This window comes from Gymnodraco acuticeps, unplaced genomic scaffold, assembly GCF_902827175.1.
Source record: "Gymnodraco acuticeps unplaced genomic scaffold, fGymAcu1.1, whole genome shotgun sequence".
NCBI lineage: Eukaryota > Metazoa > Chordata > Actinopteri > Perciformes > Bathydraconidae > Gymnodraco > Gymnodraco acuticeps.
Window position 1 is genome coordinate 1,168,404 of NW_022990700.1, and position 7,597 is coordinate 1,176,000.

General features: G+C 39.0%; 1 long non-coding RNA gene across 1 annotated transcript; it reads right to left on the reverse strand.

Moving 5' to 3' along the window:
• Positions 1–2,683: 2,683 nt before the first annotated feature.
• Positions 2,684–3,174, reverse strand: LOC117555980. Its single transcript, XR_004570480.1, has 2 exons — positions 3,077–3,174; positions 2,684–2,865 (listed from the first exon to the last, which is right to left on the reverse strand). It is a non-coding gene; the product is annotated as an uncharacterized LOC117555980 (long non-coding RNA).
• Positions 3,175–7,597: the final 4,423 nt, after the last annotated feature.

The following is a 7,597-nucleotide window of genomic DNA, read 5'->3' on the forward strand; positions in this document are numbered from 1 at the left end:
TCCCAGTCGATCGCGAGATGTGTCTAAAAATAGAACAACAATATTCTGTTTTATCGTTAATGTCCTGCAACATAATCTTCCTGTGCCAGAATAATGCACTTGAACGCATCAAAGCTTTGTGATTGGCCGGCGTGACCCCATGTGTCGGGGCGTGGCTGGTGAGCAGTGCACTATTTCGCTAAGGTTGTCCGTGTCAACAGGAGTGACAGTCCGCACACACACAAGACCGCAGAAGCAAAACATATATAATTTTCACTCCGAGTGGGAGGATGATTATTTTTGTATCTATTCCAATTCAAAGTGCATCTGTTTTTGATTGATTGATTGATTGATTGAAAAGTTTATTAACAGCTTGTATATTGGGTACAGTACAGTACAGCTCAAAACATACAATTGTTAAGGGGATGCAGACCAGAGAAAGACTTTCGTCTTGTTTACATCAGGGTCCCCCTGTCTCATCTGCAATGCGAGCGTGGCTTTATCGAAGAAGGGTAATTTAGGAGCGGCATTTCAAAACAGTGCACAAACGCTACGAGACGGAATTCCCTCCTAATTCTGCCCTACGCTCCAAAAGGGGAGGGGCCTGAAAGGACAGCTAAATGCACAGCAGTCCATTTTCACCAGGCCCAACAACAAGAGCAAGGCTGCTACCATAGCATCTTATCGTGTCAGTCACGTTCTTGCGAAACACATGAAGTCTTTCAAAGACGGCGAAGTTGTGAAAGAAGCATTCCTGGAGGCTGCCGATGCGTAATAAAAATAACAGAAGCATTTCAACAGGTTTTTGATATGATAAAAACTCAAGTTAGATACCGTTATTAATCAGCTGTAAGTTTGAGTTTGAATTATAATTATTGTACAAAATGCATAAGAATGCAAACTTAAATTGATTATAGTCTATTATCAATTCAGGTTAAGAAACTAGTGTTGCTTGCATCCTATTTTAAAGGCATTTATTTTTATAATCTACTAAAATGCAACAAAAAAGGGTTTGATTATATTAATGTTGTCTTTTGTATTGCACTGTTGCAGCAGATTCCTGTGTAGCTTCAGATCTGAGTTGTCTTATTGGTAAGCCTCATTTATACTTTTGTAGCAACACTATTTTTATATAATGGCAAAGAAAGGGTTCAGAGTCTTTTCTTTTTTTCCTGTGTCATATGTGGCAGCACTGTTCAATGTTTCTTGAATACATTACCCACTTATAACAACACTGTTGTGTAACTTCAGTTAAATACTTGTATGTGTGTAGGATCTGCAGTATTTTATGAAGTATTAATCGTACAAAGGTCAGTTTTATACAAGTAGAAGTGTGTATTTACCTGGTAGTAGGCTGTCAGTAATGGCTACGCCTCTCTATTTGGACTGGTAGATCTCGGCAGACTAGCAACTTTAAAAGTAGCTCTCGGTTCAAAAAAGGTTGGGCACCCCTGCCCTATACGATCATTTTCTGATAATGATGAGGCAATAGCCCCGCCTCTCCCCACCTCTGCTGCTCACCCCCGCGTCAAAGTAAACTGCACACTGAATTCAGATTATTTATCTTTCTCTCGATATGGACCTAAACGCAAGTGAAGTCTAATCTGACAGGACGGAGACACGCAGCTCTGCTTACCTGCAGCTCCTCCCGCTGTGATGCGGCGGTGAACGGAGTAAAACACACATTTCAAGTCAGATCATCACCCTTAGCTATTTTAATTACCTCTCAAACTACCTAAACTAGATATAAATATGTTTATTTTTACTGTCGGCCGGGTCACTCATTACTGGATCAGCTGCTGCATGAAACAGACACTGGCGCTGTCCGAAGAGAGGGAGGAAAAAGAGAGGCTCCGTGTATTTTATTATTATAATATATAGATTCGTTATTCATTTATTTTAAAGCTCAATAAATAACAAAGAAGACCTTTGACCGGCACTTTTATAATTTTGTCGGAAGATTTAAACTTTAATACACGTTGACTGGCGAAAAACTCTGCCCGGTTCCCTCGGCCCCCACCGCGGAGAATAAACAGAAGGGCAATCATGTCAACCATGCTTCTTCGCTGCTTTTGTGGAGGAAGTTACAGCGCCACGTACAGGCTACTCCATATGTACTGCAGCTTCTCCAGCGGTTGCTGCTAAACGGAGCTGTCTCGTGTGGACAGACACTATCCGGATGACTATTGCGTGTGGACGGAAGCTTTTTTGCGATTGCGTTTGCGTTAATCCTATGCGTTTAGCCGTTTTCGTCCTCGTGTGGCCGGGGCATTAATCAACAAATAATATAAACACGTTCAGTGAACCAGTTTTAACAGATGCATTATAATAAACTGGGTTTGTATATATTGAGCTTGTTACAGTTTTTCTCGATTGCTAACACAATTTTTTTTTTAATTGCTCAGTTTCTCAGAACACTAAACACAATTCACAAAACCACACACCCAAAGTGCAAAACACCTCATTTCTCCTGCTAAATGAAGAACTGAACTCAAAACTACATAAACACTTACCAAATGCAAACCTTTCAAATATAACACACTTCATTCATAATACTAGATGGTTTGACCACCCAACTACACACTGCTGAGCATACTCTAAAGCACTTTCACCTGTTATGGGCTATGCTCTGTACAGAGAGGTTTCTGCAGAGACAGATTGCTTGAGTTTACAGAAATACAGTAAATGAAGAAATACAAATTAGTTGTTGAAAGAAATCACATTTTATTCAAAAATCACATTGTGCAACATGCATCTCAGCACATACTGTAGTTACTATGCTTCGGATGTCTCTGTGATGCATTGTTTGCCAAAACCCAGTTTGTAACTGCTGCTTCCTGTGACTCATTGATAATCCTTGGCCTTCCACCTCTTTGTTTCTCAGTCCTTCAGATAAACAACAAAGATATAGTGGTCGGTCAGTGTCTGTGTTGCATAAAATTAAGTTTACCACAGTCCATTGTGCAGGATTTCTGTACAGTTATAGTATGCAACATGTCAACAATTCAATTACAGTAATGAAGTAAATACATTTCACACAACAGATATAAGTACTGATATATCATGAATTATGCAGAGCTGAAAACTGGTAACTAACCTGTTTTCAAGTCTAAGTGTCAGGATTACAGAGGCGACAGTAAATTGGTTTAGATTAGGCTGAACCCTCTGTCCAGCCTCTCTCATCGTCAAACCATGTGATAACATTTCATTTCATTAGAGAGTATTCTTCTTTGTCCACGTCCTCTCCCTCCAGCTCTACCTCTACCTCTCATTCCTCCTCCTCTCACTCTCAGCCCAGCCTAGCCCTTCCTCTTCCTCTTGCTTCCATGTTGGCTTCCATTGTTGCTGTAAGAAAGTTCTCACATGTGGTCTTTTAATAGTGCTAAAATCCTGACTGATGAGCCAACAATTATGCTACCAGGTGTTTGGTCAGGTGGAACGTGTTTCTTGATCATTGGTCCATGTGTGAGGCATTTTGAATATCAGTGTTTTAAACCTGCTAACACGTGACTTTATGTCAGATTCCTGTGTCTTACGTGGAGAAACGTGTGCAGTGGTTTGCAAAAAGTGCCATGTTGATTTGCAAATTGTGTGAAAAGCTGAAAACGTATTTAGAGTTTTTGAGATTTGAGCCGATGTTTTGCTCTTTGAGTGTCAGTTAAAGTAATTGCGTTTTATGTAGAATTTTAGTGTGTTAGCAATCGAGAAAATCTGTAATGCAAAGGAAGTGGAAAGGATTGCTAGAAGGAAACTTTGGGAAAAATCCCCAAATGCAACACACTCTCACTCCCTAAGCGTCCAGGAGCGACGTTTGGTCAGTGTCTGTGGCGTCCAGTTGTGACGCTCCTAGGCTCCTTCAGTGTCATAAAGGGACGCAAATAGCTTTCAACTGATTGCAATGTATTCCCATCTGCGGCGGGATTTGACGCGCATGGAAGCACGGCATTCGTTTGTGTCGGCTGCCCTTAAAGGCAATGTGAGCGTCCATTCCCATTGGATAACGGAGAATTGTACACCCGGAAGTAAGTATTCCTCTTACTGTCGATTGATTTTACAGTGATATCTGCACTACTCATTGACTAAAAAACACCAGATTATCCTTGTTAATTACACAACATTGATTGGTTTAAATTGTGTGCAATGCTTTTGTATTTTTCCCCTTCGATTCGGAGAAACAAATATTTTTTCGGAGTAAAGGATGGCAGAAGACACTACACTACCCAGAATCCCCAGCTATCGTTTGGACTACACCATGTGCTCTGTTTGACAAACCCCGTTTTTTTCACTATTCATTCCAATGGCTGGCGTCTATGTCACGTGATCTTCAAATTTCTCCCTGCAGAAAAAGAAAACATGGCCGAACTTCGTTTTATTCTCGGTGGAAAATGCCAATTTTAAAGTTAGTTTGGCCATTAAAATGCGTTTTGATGTCATTTGATGCGAGAAATATGAGTTGTTATTTCAGATTATGTGTGCAGTGGATGTCCATGATCTTTAGTTTGCTAGTTATTACGAAGATTACTTCAGGAAATCGCGACGTTTTCATTGTTACCAAGGAGGTTGCTAGGGACGCTGCTATCGATATTATTTCTGTTATGTTGTGTAACTGTTTAATGGTGTTATCTTTATTGCTACCCCCTTCCCCGTCAATGTATAGTGTTGGTCCACAGCGCAAACGTATTAGTTTAACAAAATCCGCATCTAAAGATAGCCTACGTTATTTTCCCCTGTGCAATTTCAGTCTCACATCTCACAGCACATCGTCATTAACAAATACCGGAAACAGACCGAAAACTTTTTAAATAAAAATAATACTTTATTCCGAGTGTGCTTGCTTTTCTCTTTGAAAGTCATCACATAACGGCATTGTAATACACGGTTCGGCTGCATTAAATATTACATATCTGCCGTAGTTATGTATTTATAGAGTCTCCTTGCAGTATCAACACTAATTCGGCTGACTTTTATATTTGATCCAATTGGTAGATAGGCTGTATTTACACCATAAAGGTGCACAGCTGATATAAAGGGACACCTAGTGGTTAAAGCATGTTATTGAATTTCATTATTTTTATTATTAGATATTAATAGGATCCCTATAAAGTATATTCATTACTCGTTATTCTCTACTAATAGTTAATTAAAGACTGTATATAATGACTATTTTGCACATCCCTTTCAAGATTTTCTAAGGTTTATTGACATATCATATAGGCCTACACAACTATGGTGTAGTTCTGCATTGAATGAAAAACTTGGGTCGCAGGTTCCTCAATAGTGCATTACAAGACATCTATCAATATTTGTGCATACCTCCAGCAATGTTAACTATGTTGAAGCACTTATTTTAACTGATATTATACATAATGTATTATACTCTTATAAGATGTATGTAGATATTTCATCTCCGGCCTTGTCAGGTATTGAACAATCAATAAATAAAGAACACAGAATTGTTAAATATAAAACACAGAATTTGTGTGATTATACTAAATGATTTACAAATAAACACCACTGCATATTTACAACTGTTACACATGCTGATGTAACGCAAATGTTCCAACTTGGGATCAATAAAGTATATCTTATCTTAAGCTGATCGATGGCTACTGCCATATTTGCAAAATTTGCCTCTGAACCTTGACAAGTGCATGTTTCAGGCTTATCAATTAATGTAATGTAATGTAATGTTATCAATTAACAACAGGGGTCACAAACATAAGACCAGCTGTTAAATAAAGCTCTTCTGACCTTAGCTGGCATGTGTGTATATATATTAATGCTGCCCATTATGGGCACAAGCAATTTTCACCCATTTATTAATTATATGTTTTAAATTTGAGTGTTTCCTATCCCCTAAACCTCCAGGGATGTACACAGTTTAATACTGGCAACTTCTTATTATGGGAAATACGAAAACGTCTTTTAAAACTACAACTCCCAGTAGAGACGTGCCATAGATAGAGAACATGTTGCGAAACAGAATAGCCAGCATGTGTAGTTCTGGGGATGGGGTGGGGGAGGGGGGGACGCGGTGGACCCGTTCAAATCCAGTTTTGGACAGTCTGCTGTGCATGGTTCCATCCCATTTCAAGTGCTGTTCGAGAATCGGCGTAACCCTCGGAGCACACTCTCCAATCACAGAGCTTGAGGACTATCACGGGGTTTGTCAAACAGAGCACATGGTGTAGTCCAAACGATAGCTGGGGATTCTGGGTAGTGTAGTGTCTTCTGCCATCCTTTACTCAGAAAAAACATTTGTTTATCCGAATCGAAGGGGAAAAATACAAAAGCATTGCACACAATTTAAACCAATCAATGTTGTGTAATTAACAAGGATAATCTGGTGTTTTTTAGTCGATGAGTAGTGCAGATATCACTGTAAAATCAATCGACAGTAAGAGGAATACTTACTTCCGGGTGTACAATTCTCCGTTATCCAATGGGAATGAACGCTCACATTGCCTTTTAAGGGCAGCCGACACAAACGAATGCCGTGCTTCCATGAGCGTCAAATCCCGCCACAGATGGGAATACATTGCAATCAGTTGAAAGCTATTTGCGTCCCTTTATGACGCTGAAGGAGCCTAGGAGCGTCACAACTGGACGCCACGGACACTGACCAAACGTCGCTCCTGGACGCTTAGGGAGTGAGAGTGTGTTGCCAAATGATGTAAAAATATCAAATACCCACAGTTAGGCGGCTTTTTAATATTACAGCCCATGATTGTTGAACAGCCTAAGAAAGACCAGAGGACCTGGCTTTTAATTGATATGTGTACTAAATCCAAACAGTTTTCACCTTGGCCAGTATGTTTTTTCAAGTAAATTCGAACCGCACCCATTGTTGCACCACAACTATGCATCATACTTTTGAGGAAACGAAAGTGAGAGGTGTATTAAACGTAACACATTCACTTGGCTGTTTCATGTAACTGTTTTAACCAGTTTACAACCTTCTTTCTAGTGCATTATTTCTGTAACTGTAAAACATATTGATATTTCTATCAATCATTCAAACTTTATTTTATATACAGCACTTTTCATAGGTAAGGTTGGCTTATGAAAGTGTTTCAAAAGCCAAGAACAAAAATAAAAATGTTAACCAAGTAACATATAACTTTGTGATTGATGAACTTTTAAAAGCAGTAGAAGCCAATTCACACAGGACTGAATAAAACAAGAATACAATAAATAAACAATACAATAATACAATTATAATTAATACAAATTATTATTTATTATTTTTAACATACATTTTGTTTTACTTTACTGAGAAAATCATGAAACAAAAGACAACAATTTGTGATTGTTTGAAGTTACATGAGTGTGAGCTTCAAGCTGAACTTGGATTCTCACAGTCAGTTAAACTGTCACATAAATTCTGACCAAAATGAAGTATTGTTCACTTCAACATAATCTCCCTCCTCCACCTCAGCGCCCGGCGGGACCTGGTAAATCTGTAAGAAGCCGTTGTCACCCAAAAATAACCTAAGATCTCTGACAAAGTCTTTGACTACTGCATATCATCATGTCAACAATATTGTTTTTATTCCAGTTGAATTATTGTGATTGAAAAGCCAAAGGAGGCTGGTAAACATTGCAAAGAGGGATGTGC